Source organism: Schistocerca piceifrons, chromosome 3, assembly GCF_021461385.2.
Source record: "Schistocerca piceifrons isolate TAMUIC-IGC-003096 chromosome 3, iqSchPice1.1, whole genome shotgun sequence".
In the NCBI taxonomy this organism is placed as follows: Eukaryota; Metazoa; Arthropoda; class Insecta; order Orthoptera; family Acrididae; genus Schistocerca; species Schistocerca piceifrons.
In genome coordinates, this window is record NC_060140.1 from 950,628,796 (window position 1) to 950,643,277 (window position 14,482).

General features: G+C 44.3%; 1 pseudogene; it reads right to left on the reverse strand.

Moving 5' to 3' along the window:
- Nucleotides 1-8,358: 8,358 nt before the first annotated feature.
- LOC124790791 lies at nt 8,359-8,476 on the reverse strand (annotated as a pseudogene).
- Nucleotides 8,477-14,482: the final 6,006 nt, after the last annotated feature.

The window sequence follows — 14,482 nt, forward strand, 5'->3', positions numbered from 1 at the left end:
GCTACAGAAGAATGCTAAAGATTAGATGGGTAGATCACGTAACTAATGAGGAGGTACTGAATAGAGTTGGGGAGAAGTGGAGTTTGTGGCACAACTTGACTGGAAGAAGGGATCGGTTGATAGGACATGTTCTGAGGCATCAAGGGATCACCAATTTAGTATTGGAGGGCAGCGTGGAGGGTAAAAATCGTAGAGGGAGACCAAGAGATGAATACACTAGGCAGATTCAGATGGATGTAGGTTGCAGTAGGTACTGGGAGATGAAGAAGCTTGCACGGGATAGAGGAGCGTGGAGAGCTGCATCAAACCAGTCTCAGGACTGAAGACCACAACAACAACAACAACAACAACAACATCAATGTGATAAAAGATGGAGAGATTACTCCCTGGCCAGAGCGCCAAAACTCTTTCGTTTATTAATTATTGCTAAGTTAACATTCTGGTTTTATTTATAATATTGTGGAATAACATCTTAATACATCTCTATCGCTAAACAATCAAAACAAAATTATTATCAACTTTTAGAACTTTTTGAGTAACTAGAAGCTCTTCGTAGTCATCGGCTTCTCACCGAATGATAGCCTCGGTAAGTGGTTCGAGCCAAACAGTCCAGCTGTTAATGGAGGGGCCGAACAGTTAGTTTGGGTGGATTGCAGTGTGCGTCTAACATCGCGATTCTACGAAGAATGCAGAGGATAATTTCGTCCCTTAAACGTTAATAATATTAGCTACTCACAGTTAGTTTGAAAATGAGAAAGAATTCTAATTTGAACGATAAGAAATGATCAGTAGCTTTCCTCGTGATTCCTGTAGCCGTAAGCGTCCTTTCTCGTATCATTCTACAGTCTGCAGTTTTATGTGAAGAAATGTGCATAGTAAGAAAGTAACTGACATCCCTATAAAACGCGGATCTCACTATTTCAGGAAGCGAGAGCTTTAGCCTGCTTCTTGCTAGACTTCAGAATCCCGCGTGCTATCTCTGTGGTGCGACGTTAACAGCACTTGATAACGCCATATTGATGGATATTTTGGAAATTCAATGTTCATCATTTTGATTTGCAGCTCCTTGTGTTGGCCGTGTTTGCAGCTAAAATTGTTTGATGTGAGGTCCGCCAGTTATGCAAAACACCGTTTTTTCTCAGCGCCCAAACATGTTTCGGCACCACTGTGCCATCAGTAGTGGGTTTACGTTTTTATTTATTCTGCAATGTGAACATTTTTCTTAAATGATTATAAAATTGTGCAGAATAAATAAAAACGTACACCCACTGATGATGGCACAGTGGTGCCGAAACATGTTTGGGCGCTGAGAAAAAAACGGTGTTTTCCAGAACTGGCGGAGCTCACATCCAACGGAAATCCAATGTTTTGCTTCTATGCGGCAAGACACATCCAGGCCCGTTACTCGTCTATCAAGCAGAAATGGAGACAATTACCTTCCGCCTATGGTAAGTGACTTTGCGACTGATTTGTATAAATGGAGAAGAATATAGAGAAGACGTGCTTACGGTTATCAACTTATTAGTCAGCAATTTGGAATAAACAGAAACACAGATCAAAGTGTATGCGACGGACGATTCTTAGCACTGTTTGAGAGAGTTAGGCAAAGTTTAGAGAAGTGGCAGTAATGCGCCGAGTTTGATCGTTTAAAATTAAATGAGTACTTTGAGCCCACTGTGTTTGTTTATCTCCTGTGTTTACAACAGATTAAGCTATCGCCCTTTGCTCGGCAAATGTCAGATATTAAAGAGCATATGTGGTAGCTGTGAACTTCATTCAGTACTTGCTCAGTAAATGTAGAGTCAAACTTCTGCAATTAACGACGTTCAAAGTTAGTGTTTGAACTATTTCGCTCTAAACTGCACACGCTGCTAGTAGCCAAACTGTTTCCGTTCTTCTTTAAATAGCGCGTATGTGTCCTGGAATGACGATGAAGTTTTCGATGCCCATAATGACACGGAACGGCGATCTAGAAACGTAAACACCTTGCTTGCAGCCATCGTGAATAATTAAACGAGGTACACCAGCGCTCGTGGCTGCTTCGGCGGGACAGAATTTTATTCAAATAAAATATTGACGCTGAATATGGAAAAAAAGGTAGATTCATTTTACAGGACTCTGTGAAAAAAAACCGGAAGCAAACAGATTTAATCCATACGTGACTGTCACCAGCAAATTCTCAAAGCACAAAATATAATATTTCAAAAAAAAAAAAAAGGCAGTGGTCACCGAAGAGGAATTTCACGCTCGAGTTTATAGAAGGCGTGACCTATTAAGCTGCGGATCTTTTGTCTGTTTGCAGCTATCCCCGTGCCGGGAAACAAACAAGTGTTTGGGACTTTTACTGCACAAAGCTGGCAGCGCATGCCGCTCCGGTCCTCTGGATTCCTGACGCAGCTGTCGCCACAGTAATGGGGGAATTCGGCGAGGACGGAGGCCGCCGCTTCAGTGGGCGCCTGTCAAAGCGAGGCGCGGAAAATGCCCGGGTAATTGCCGCTCCGAGACTGTGCCAAACTTTTAACAAGTCCTCCCGGCTGGAGGATACATCGTTACCCGCCTGACGTCCCTGCGGAATGACGTTTCTGCGAGGAGCCGTCCGTATCTGGGGCGCAACTTCCACCAGCAAACCGAGACATACTTGCGCCGCCTGACGCGCAATTGGATTCCGAAGGGTCAGCGTCGCGCGGAAGTCCAGCGCAGGGAGAGAGCACACCGGCTGTCCCTGTCGCTCGACTGCGCAGTCGCAGGTCTGAGCCAGCTCTCGGTCGCCGAGTGCATCAGCGTTACGACAAAGACCTCGGTACACAAAGGCCGCAATCTCAAGATGCGGATTTCAAGCGTTTCTCACCTTTAGACGCCTCTGGTGTCGCGGAATATCGGAGTGTGCTCATAGACTATTCATTTGACACTAGAAACTGCGAGTACGTACAAACGCGGATAAGAGAACGTATCCACAAGTCACTTATTCGCCACCGCAAATCTTTCATCCTTACCCGAGGGTATCAAAATTTTGAAAATCGCAATAACACGGCCAGTATGCTGGAGGCTGACGATAGGCTGGCTCCCGATCCGAATTTTCATCCGCCGGTAATTCGCATTTCATAGCCTGAAAATGTAGTGCTGATTATGACCACTTTTAATACACCGTGTGACGGAGTCACACTCGCAAAAGAGAAGGGAGGAACGAAATTAAACTTCCCTGGTTCATCTACATCTTAATCCATACTCCGCAAGCCACCTGACGGCGTGTGGCGGAGGGTACCTTGAGTACCTCTATCGGTTCTCCCTTCTGTTCCAGTCTCGTTTAGTTCGTGGAAAAAATGGTTCAAATGGCTCTGAGCACTATGGGACTCAACTGCTGAGGTCATAAGTCCCCTAGAACTTAGAACTAGTTAAACCTAACTAACCTAAGTACACCACAAACATCCATGCCCGAGGCAGGATTCGAACCTGCGACCGTAGCGGTCTTGCGGTTCCAGACTGCAGCGCCTTTAACCGCACGGCCACTTCGGCTGGCGTTCGTGGAAAGAAAGATTGTGTGGGCTGTAATCTCTCTGATTTTCTCCTCATGGTCTCTTCGCGAGATATACATAGGAGGGAGCAATATACTGCTTGACCCCTCGGTGAAGGTATGTTCTCGAAACTTCAACAAAAGCCCGTGCCGAGCTACTGAGCGTCTCTCCTGCATAGTCTTCCACTGGAGTTTATCTATCATCTCCGTAACGCTTTCGCGATTACTAAATGATCCTGTAACGAAGCGCGCTGGTCTCCGTTGGATCTTCTCTATCTCTTCTATCAACCCTATCTGGTACGGATCCCACACTGCTGAGCAGTATTCAAGCAGCGGGCCAACAAGCGTATTGTAAACTACTTCCTTTGTTTTCGGACAGCATTTCCTTAGGATTCTTCCAATGAATCTCAGTCTGGCGTCTGCTTCACCAACGATTAATTTTATATGGTTATTCCATTTTAAATCACTCCTAATGCGTACTCCCAGATAATTTATGGAATTAACTGCTTCCAGTTGTTGACCCGCTATACTGTAGCTTTAGTCTGTCATCCTCTGTTTCAGTACCATTATGGTCACAGAGTGTCTGGACATTTTGTTTTGATCCACTTACCGCTTTGACGTAAGACCAAAATTTCTTAGGATTTTCTGCCAAGTCAGTACATAGAATTTTAGTTTCGAATTCGTTGAGCGCCTCTCGCATAGCCCTCCTCACACTACATGACGCTACGCGTAATTTTTGTTTGTCTTCAAGGTTTTGGCTATGTTTATGTTTGCTGTGAAGTTCCCTTTGTTTCCGCAGCAGTTTTGTAACTCGGTTGTTGTACCACGGTGACTCTTTTCCATCTCTTACGATCTTGCTTGGCACATACTCATCTAATGCATATTGTACGATGCTTTTGAACTTTGTCCACTGATCCTCAACACTATCTGTACTTGAGATAAAACTTTTGTGTTGAGCCGTCAAGTAGTCTGAAATCTGCTTTTTGTCACTTTTGCTAAGCAGAAAAATCTTCCTACCTCTTTTAATATTTCTATTTACGGCTGAAATCATCCATGCAGTAACCGCTGTATGATCGCTGATTCCCTGTTCTCTGTTAACTGTTTCAAATAGTTCGGGTGTGTTTGTCACCAGAAGGTCTAATATGTTATCGCCACGAGTCGGTTCTCTGTTTAACTGCTCAAGGTAGTTTTCAGATAATGCACTTAAATAAAAAAATTCACTGGATTCTTTGTCCCTGCCACCCGTTATAAACGTTTGAGTCTCCCAGTCTACATCTAGAAAATTAAAATTTCCACCCAAAAATGTAACATGATCGGGAAATCTACTCGAAATATTTTTCCAAACGCCTTGCGAAAGTCAAGAAACACGGCATCTACCTGGGAACCCGTGTCTATGGCCCGTGGACGAATAACGCGAGCTGGGTTTCACACGATCGTCTTTTTCGAAACTCATGCTGATTCCTACAGAGTAGATTTCTAGTCTCCAGAAAAGTCATTATACTCGAACATAATACGTGTTCCAAAGTTCTGCAACTGATCGACGTTAAAGATATAGGTCTAAAGTTCTGCACATCTGTTCGACGTCCCTTCTTGAAAACGGGGATGACCTGTGCCCTTTTCCAATCCTTTGGAACGCTACGCTCTTCTAGAGACCTACGGTACACCGCTGCAAGAAGGGGGGCAAATCCCTTCGCTTTCCCTGTGTAAAATCGAACTGGTATCCCATCAGGTCCAACGGCCTCTCCTCTTTTGAGCGATTTTAATTGCTTTTCTATCCCTGTGTAATCTTTTTCGATGCCTTCCATTGAAGAGATATCCAAAGTTATTTCGATAATTAAGAAACCCAGTGAAATTTAAATGGAGCTTGGCATTATGAGCCCACTGATCAGGGTGAAAGCACTGATTCGGTTGGGAACGGTGTCATAAAGCTCTTGTATGCTCTCCTTAGCCACTATGGCCCGTAACTGTTACAGCTGATCTCAACGCCCAGGAACGTGGCACTGGGACGGACCTGATTTCCGCGTTGGTCCCACACATGTTCTTTCGAGGACAGATCTGGGGATTTTGGCGGCCACGGAACTTCTACATCATGCAGACACTTCAGAGAGACACGTGCAATGCGTGGACGAGCATTGTCTTTTTGAAAAATGGCACCACGGTACAGTCGCGTCAGAAGTAACAAATGAGGACGCAGGATGTCTGTGACATACTGTTGTGCCGGCAGAGTTCATTCAATCCAGCCATGACCTGGATGATATACTCGATGGCTTTCCACACCACGAGGCCAGAAGTAACATCGCTATGCCTGTCCAAAACATTGGAAGAATGGAACATCTTCCCAGGTCGGCTCCTCCCATCTGGGTTAGTGTAGAACAGCGATTCTTCGCTACATCTACATCTACAGGATTACTCTGGAATTCACAATAAAGTACGTGCCAGGGGGTTCATCGAACCACCTTCAAATTATTTCCCTACGGTTACATCCTCTAACAAATGGTTCAAATGGCTCTGAGCACTATGGGACTTAACTTCTGAGGTCATCAGTCCCCTAGAACTTAGAACTACTTAAACCTAACTAACCTAAGGACATCACACACATCCATGCCCGAGGCAGGAATCGAACCTGCGACCGTAGCGGTCGCGCGGTTCCAGACTGTAGCGCCTAGAACCGCTCGGCCACCACGGCTGAGAGACGAGCATTTAAATCTTTCTGTGCGAGCTCTTGATTTCTCTTATGTTATCATGATGATCAGAAGACCTATTCTTGAGTACTGTTCCAGTATTTGGGATCCGTACCAGGTGGGACTGAAGGAAGACATCGAAGCAATTAAGAGCCGGGCTGCTAGATTTGTTACCAATAGGTTCGAACAACATGTAAGTGTTACGGAGATGCTTTTCGGGAACATAAATGAGAATCCCTGGATGATAGGCGACGTTCTTTTCGAGAAACCCTTTTGAGAAAATTTAGAGAACCGGCATTTGAAGCTGACTGCCGAACGCATCTACTGTCGACAACATACATAGAGCGTATGGATCACGAAGATAAAATACGAGAAATTAGAGCTCATACAGAGGCATATATACAGTCTTCTTTCCCTCGCTCTATTTTGCGAGTGGAACAGGAAAGGAAATGACTAATACCGGCAGAGGGCACCGTCTTCCACATACCGTACCGTGGCCTGCAGACTATCTATACAGTCCTAGATTTCCGAAAGGCATTCGACGCTGTATGACATCTTTTGTTACGAGGGACAGTTAAATGAAATCTAGGTAAAAAGTAAGTAAACGGTTTGTTGTTTGAAAAGTAATTGCCATAACTGTAAGAACATTTTAAGTTTGGCCGTACCTTTTTGTAACGCCCTGTATAGATGTAGATGCAAATGTAGATGTGGACATTCGTGGCCGTTGATTTTCTTCGGGCGCAACGGCACGCCTGCGTACAATCGTGGTACAGCAGGCAACGGCAAACATTTTTCTATGAAGCCATTGACCGCCTTGTCCCTCAGTGGGATAAATGTATTTACAGTTATGGCAATTACTTTTCAAACAACAAACCGTTTACTTACTTTTTACCTTGATTTCATTTAACTGTCCCTCGTAACAAAAGATGTCATACAGCGTCGAATGCCTTTCCGAAATCTAGGAATAAACGGAATCTACCTGCGAACTTGCTTCTATGGATCGCAATCTGTCGTGTATGAATAAGGGAAGAGCTAGTTAATGTCAGACCCTACCTTCGCACTCTTTAAGCACGAAAAACAGGTCACGCATCGCAGCAATGGAGCTATACAATCTCTGTACACGAAACTAGAGCTTCGTACGGCGAAAGCTATGTATAGGAAGTCCAGAGCTGCCGGGAAATGCTCTGACGTTGGCGTGCTCTAAATTCCTGGAACCAGGTGAAAGCTGTCTATGGTGGCATTCACATCTTCCTGGAAATACATACAGCAGCCCTATCAGGCTGAAACTATATAGCCGTATAGCTGACACAGTGGCTGTTCTGTCCAGTACTTACGACACAATGAACAAAGTGCTCTCCCCAACCATGGCACCGCTCCCACGTTATTTCATTTAATAGCCTAATCTCTGCGATATGTTTTGAGCCTTCACTGGAATTCTTGTGCTACCCGAAACTGCCTCTCTTGTATGTAACACAGTAGTCTGTTGTGAGCTTTTATCTTTTATGAAATGCGAGTTAGGGAACGAAATTACAGAAAATACTCGTGCAATGCGGGGAAACATGTATGAAAATGCAAGCATGAAACCAGATTTCAGGACGCAAGAAACACGTGCTGGCAGGTTTCTGATCTTCATTGCTACGGCAGTTCACAAGCCGTTAAATGGCTGCCGAAATGGAAAACGAAATTAGATCTCAATGTTTACTTGTCATTCTCCACACCCTGGTAAAGACATTTCCTCTGAAAATACAGACTTCCTCAGGTTTCATCCTTGAAGACAACAATACCTGTCAGGTATTTTTATGAATTAGGAACTCCTTGACTGTGGAATACACTTTACGTAACTACCGTAACGAGTCACTTTTGTTTCATGTTAATAAGTTTGATGCTGTTTATTCTAATAATTAGACATGAGATGAAAACCTGGGGCATAAATACATTGGCAGCAATCCCCCCCCCCCCCCCCAAGCACTCCGTCTTCAGCCCACAAGTGGCCCGTCGGGACCATCCGACCGCCGTGTCATCCTCAGTTTGGATGCGGATAGGAGGGGCGTGGGGTCAGCACACCGCTCTCCCGGTCGTTATGATTGTTTTCTTTGACCGGAGCCGCTACTATTCGGTCGAGTAGCTCCTCATTTGGCATCACTAGGCTGAGTGCACCCTGAAAAATGGCAACAGCGCATGGCGGCCCAGATGGTCACCCATCCAAGTGCCGACCACGCCCGACAGTGCTTAACTGCGGTGATTTGACGGGAACCGGTGTATCTACTGTGGCAAGGCCGTTGCCCAAATACATTGCTTTTAAATGTGCATATTTGCTACACTAAGTAGCATTAAGATTCAGCTACTGTCGAACTGTGCCATTCCCCTGGCCACAACTCCTTTCCTCTTATACCCCTCACTATATCCTACCCCCTTTTTTTATGTTCCTCAAGGCCTGTTGTACCTTACTTCCGAAGCACAATGATGGTTTCACCGCAATTTTGTCCCACAAGCATGAAATTATGAGGAACAATATTGTATACAGCTTGTCTCTTTACTACAGCGATCTGCATTACCGTATGGTACCAGGTTTATAGCCGTGTTTGAAATGTCCGTTAATGACGTCTAATATCGCACTTTTTATGCTCAAGTGGTCGGTTTCGTTCAAGTACTCAATTTAGAAAGAGATAAATAGTGTAAAAACAAAGCGACTTTGTCTACAGTGAATGACATTTCAAAGTATTCAGTAATCGCCGGTTTCCCCGTTTACAATATCTTCAGTCACGTCATTAGGACGAAAAAGTTTTGAACAACGTGAATTTCAGAAAAAGAACGGCCCTTGCTATATACCTGTCCGATTCATTTTACAATGAACATTCTATGTTTGTACAGGCTTAGGAACGAAATTTTTTTGTTGTGGTCTTCAGTCCAAAGACTGGTTTGATGCACCTCTCCATGCTACTCTATCCTGTGCAAGCTTCTTCATCTCCCAGTACCTACTGCAACCTACATCCTTCTGAATCTGCTTAGCGTGTCTATCTCTTGGTCTCCCTCTACGATTTTTACCCTCCCCCCAATCCTATTCAATACTTCCTCATTAGTTATGTGATCTACCCATCTAATCTTCAGCATTCTTCTGTAGCACCACATTTCGAAAGCTTCTATTCTCTTCTTGTCCAAACTATTTATCGTCCACGTTTCGCTTCCATACATGACTACACTCCATACAAATACTTTCAGAAACGACTTCCTGACACTTAAATCTGTACTCGATGTTAACAGATTTCTCTTCTTCAGAAACGCTTTCCTAGCCATTGCCACCCTACATTTTATATCCTCTCTACTTCGGCCATCATCAGTTATTTTGCTCCCCAAATAGCAAAACTCATTTACTACTTTAAGCGTCTCATTTCCTAATCTAATGCGTGATTACCCACTCGAAAGTGCGTGTGGGCTGCAAAGAAACAGCACTCAAGAAGAAGGTGAGTGGCTGCAGCAATTATATTTATTCCTAAAAATGTTCGTAATCGACGCGTTCTATTAATATCCGCTCATACATGAGTAATACGCAGTGGTTCCAAAACCCGTCCGGGTAGCCGTGTGAGTTAAAAGCGTCGCTTGCGGGACGGGAAGGTTCACCGGCCCCACATTGAATAGTTAGGCGGATTAACGAAGAGGGCTGGTGTGCCGGGTAGCCTGGATGTGGTTTTTAGGTGGTTTCCCACGTCTCAGTAGGTGAATACCGAGCTGGTACCCAAGTGTCCTGCCGCCGTTAGACGATTCGCAAACATTTACAAAACTTTCGCTTGCATTCACGTGACTAATACCACATACAAACAGTTGCGGTACACACATTCCGTCGCGTGGGAGGGAAAAGGGGGTGGGGTGGGGGGTAACGGAGTAATGGGATGACGACAGGAAAGGCATCCAGCAATCCCTTAAACTAACCATGCCACGTCCGTTAATAACCATGCCGACTCCGCCCCAATGCAGAACAAAGGCACAAGAAAAAGAAGAAGAATAAGCATTCGTTCCGATTAGTGAGTCATAATGGAAATGAGTGGGCATAAAATCAGCATGTCTGACCATCGTCAGAAAACATTTTTTGTAGTTTCCCTGATTGGCTTAATGTGAATCTTCGTTTAGTTCTGTTTCTTCCCCGATCATTGCCCACCCTGAACTAGTGTTTCGTCTCTAGTGTATTATCATCTTTTTAATTTGCAAGTAGTCTAACTCACTCAGTGAGAGAACAGTGTTTTCTGAAGAAGACGGGTTTACATCTGTCGAAATCTTGGTAAAAGGTTGAATAAAACCTTTCCTTCCAACTGACTGACTGCATTGAATTCATTCACTGATTTCTATCCATTGTCGAAGAGCAGCCATGTTCAAAATACCCAAAAATGCGGATGTGTTACAGCGTTAAATTATTTAGTTAATCGGTTTTTGGTTTACGTTGCCATTATCAGACTGTTACCATCGTCAGATACGATACTTACTTAGGAACAAATTTGTAGAAGGATTTGGGCTGCAAATCATTAAAAGAAAGGAGTTTTTCGTTGCAACGGAATCTTCGCACGAAATTCCAATCACCAACTTTCTTCTCCGGATGCGAAAATATTTTGTTGACACCGACCTACATAGAGAGGAACGATCACCACGATAAAATAAGGGAAACCAGAACTCGTACGGAGAGATATAGGTGTCCATTCTTTCCGCGCTCTTTACGAGATTGGAATAATAGAGAATTGTGAAGGTGGTTCGATGAACCCTCCTCCAGGCACTTAAATGTGATTTGCAGAGTATCCATGTAGATGTAGAAGATATTACATTACGCGAGTGAGGTGTAAAATCTAAGTACGTGTCCTGTTTGACAGTGCAACTGTAACATAATGAAAATATTTCAGGTACACCGTAAGCCAAAACCGCTTAACCAAACAAATTAATATCGTAAAATTTTAAAATTTTTGTGCTTTTCATAGATACAGCAACCAGCTGTGAAGAGATCAATTAATTCCTTGATATCACAGGATGTGTCCTAAGAACTGATCCCTCCTTTTAGTCAAGCTATGTCATAAAACTATTTTCAGCCCGGATCGATTCAGTGTCTCTTCATTAATCATCCTATACAAGCATTCAGTCTTCAGTATTATTCTATAATATTTGTGCTACACAACCTTTCCTTTGCATTTTCCTACAATTTTTGCCTTCTGCCGCTTCTTCCAGTGCAAAGTTAGTAATCTGTGGATATCCTGCTTCATCTCCAACTAACATTTCACTTTCTCTTTTAAACCGTTTTCGATACACATATTTCGTTCTGCAGTTCCTTTTCGGAAGTACATATTTCGCATTTTACTTGTCTTTTTAATACTTAACACCCTACTGTAATACGACCCCTTAAATGCATCCAAATTCATCTTTACCGGTTTTGCTCTAGTCCACGTTTTACTATGATTTGTCATCGTTGCCCACAGAAGCAGTTTCAAGAATATCAGCTACAATCTATGACAGCATTAGAGTTTGTTTGTTTCAGAATACAGTCACCTCCCGCTCCTCTTGCTATCTTTGCTTTCATATTCTCGTGTCAAATGGTTAAAATGGCTCTGAGCACTATGGGACTTAACCTCTGAGGTCATCAGTTCCCTAGAACTTAGAACTACTTAAACCTAACCAACCCAAGGATATCACACACATCCATGCCCGGGGCATGATTCGAACCTGCGACAGTAGAGGTCGCGTTGTTCCAGACTGTAGCGCCAAGAACCGCTCGGCCACTCCGGCCGGCATACTCTTGTGTAATCCAGTTTTCTTTACATATCAGAATCGTTCATTTATTTCATTGCACTTTGCTCAGTTTTGATATTTAACCATCCTCTATTGTCCAGTCTGCCACATTTCGATTCTGCTTTCCGCTTTATTCAACATTTCGTATGATTCTATTCTTACCTTCCTACATTGACAACACAGGTATCGAGCCATTGCTTATTTGATATTTCACGCCCAAACAAATGAAATATTAGAACTTCTTTTTGTCAGAAGCTATTCCCATTTGCGATAGCCGTATAGCGACTGAAATAGAATGTGGAAACGATATTTTCAGTACTCCTTAACTCCTGTGAGATCAGACAGTTTCATCATTCAGCAGATTTTGGACTGGAACAATGTGCGTCCACAGTACAACTTCCAGTGCTGCCACTCTCTTTATTGAATGAAGAGCTCATGGGGGCAAACAGTTCAACTTGTGCCCGCCAAGTGGTAAGGGGAGAGGGGAGGGGGGGGGGGGCAGATGGTGACCACCGCTGACCACTCGTGCCATACGGCAACTGATCCTAGGTGCTGACGTCATGTGGGGTTGGGACGCAACCTACACGGCAGCGAGGTCTTCGCGGAAACAGGTGAAGGCGCGCCGCCGCTCACACGTCCCAGGAAAGCTCTCCGTGTGTCACCGCCTGAGAGCAGCCAGTCGAGAAAGAACTGACGCTACGTGGGACACGCACCTCGGAGGTGACTGCCGGCTCTGCTTCCGTAACTGTGCAACGTGGGCGCCGCACAGAGGGTGTGGCGAGGTAGCCCGCTGCCAAGGACACGGGTACAAAGAGGGCGCAAAGAACTGTCCGAAAAAAACAACAACGAAAGAAATATGATTTAAGAACTAACCCGGAGAGGAACGTGAATTCTCGTACCGGGCCTTCTGCCTATGAGAAGAAGCCTTTCTCTCGACCCGCAAGTGTAAACAGTGTTTACTTAACACGTTATCGTCTCTATCGTTCTGCCAAGTAGCGTCCTAAAGACACGACTACTGCCCAACATACGTCTATTACTAAAGTCGTAAGAGCGCTTGGTTCAGACGGCTGCTGCCTACACAGTTAGGTCATGTTCAACACTGGAGTTCTTGCTGTTACTTCGCTAACGCATTGTAGAACGTGAAGGATCAGCATGAGAATCTACATCGACATGCGGAGGGCACAATTCGCGCCAAAGTCATATTCCCCCTCCTTTGTTCCACTAGCGGATCGCGCGGGGAGAAACGACTGTCTGAACGCCTCAGTACGAGCTCTTATTTCCCTTATCTTTGAATGGTGATCATAAGGCGATTTGAAGGTTGGTGGAAATAATATATGCTCTACATCCTTGGTGAAGATTGGATTTGGGAATTTAGTGACCAGCCCCTTCGGTTTAGCGCGCAGTCCATCTGCAAGTGTGTCCCACTTCAAACTTTCTATGAGATTTGTAACGCTCTCGCGATGGCTAAATGTACCAGTCACGAATCTTGCCGCTCTTCTTTGGATCTTCTCAATCTCCTGAATCAGACCCAACTGGTAAGGATCCCATACAGACGAACATTACTCTTAAGACTGGACGAACTAACGTATTGCAGGCAATTTCCGCTTCAGGATTCTACCAATAAACTGCAATCTAGAGTTCACCTTTCCCGGTACTTGTGTAATCTGATCATTCCATTTGAGATCATTTCGAATAGTCACACCCAAATATTTGACTGATGTTACCGCTTCCAAAGACTGATCATTTATTTTGTACTCATACATTAATGGGAATTTTCGCCTTGTTATACGTAGCAGGTTACACTTACTAATATTGAGAGATGACTGCCAGTCACTGCACCATGCATTTATTTTCTGCAAATCCTCATTGATTTGTTCACAACTTTCGTGTGATACAACTTTCCTGTAGACTACAGCATCATCGGCAAACAGTCTAATGCCGCTGTCGCTACCACCAACCAGATCGTTAATATGTAAATGGTAAAAAGCAGCGGACCTATTATGCTGCCCTGGGGCACACCTGAAGTTACTCTTGTTTCTGTTGAAGTCACTCCATTCAGGACGACATACTGTTCCCTGTCTGATAGAAAACTTTCTATCCAACCGCATATGTCATTGGATAGACCGTAAGCGCGCACTTTTTGGAGCAAGCGACAGTGCGGAACCGAGTCGGACGCCTTTCCAAAGTCGAGAAATACGGCATCAACCTGGGAGCCGGTATCTAGAGCCTGTTGTATATCATGCACAAAGAGGGCCAGCTGTGTCTCGCATGACCGCTGTTTCCTAAAACCGTGCTGCTTTCTGCAGATGAGCTTCTCAGAGTTTAGAAAGGTTATTACGTCTGAACACTAAATATGTTCCATGATTATACCACAAATCGATGTCAGTGAAATTGGCGCCAAATACGCTATTTGACCGAAGGATTCCGACTTTTGTCGATTCCTGCCGACGGGGACTGGAGCGAGATGCGACGGCGGAGAAAGTAAGCAAAAAAGGATGGAGGTGGTAATTATGTACTTTACTTGCCCCTC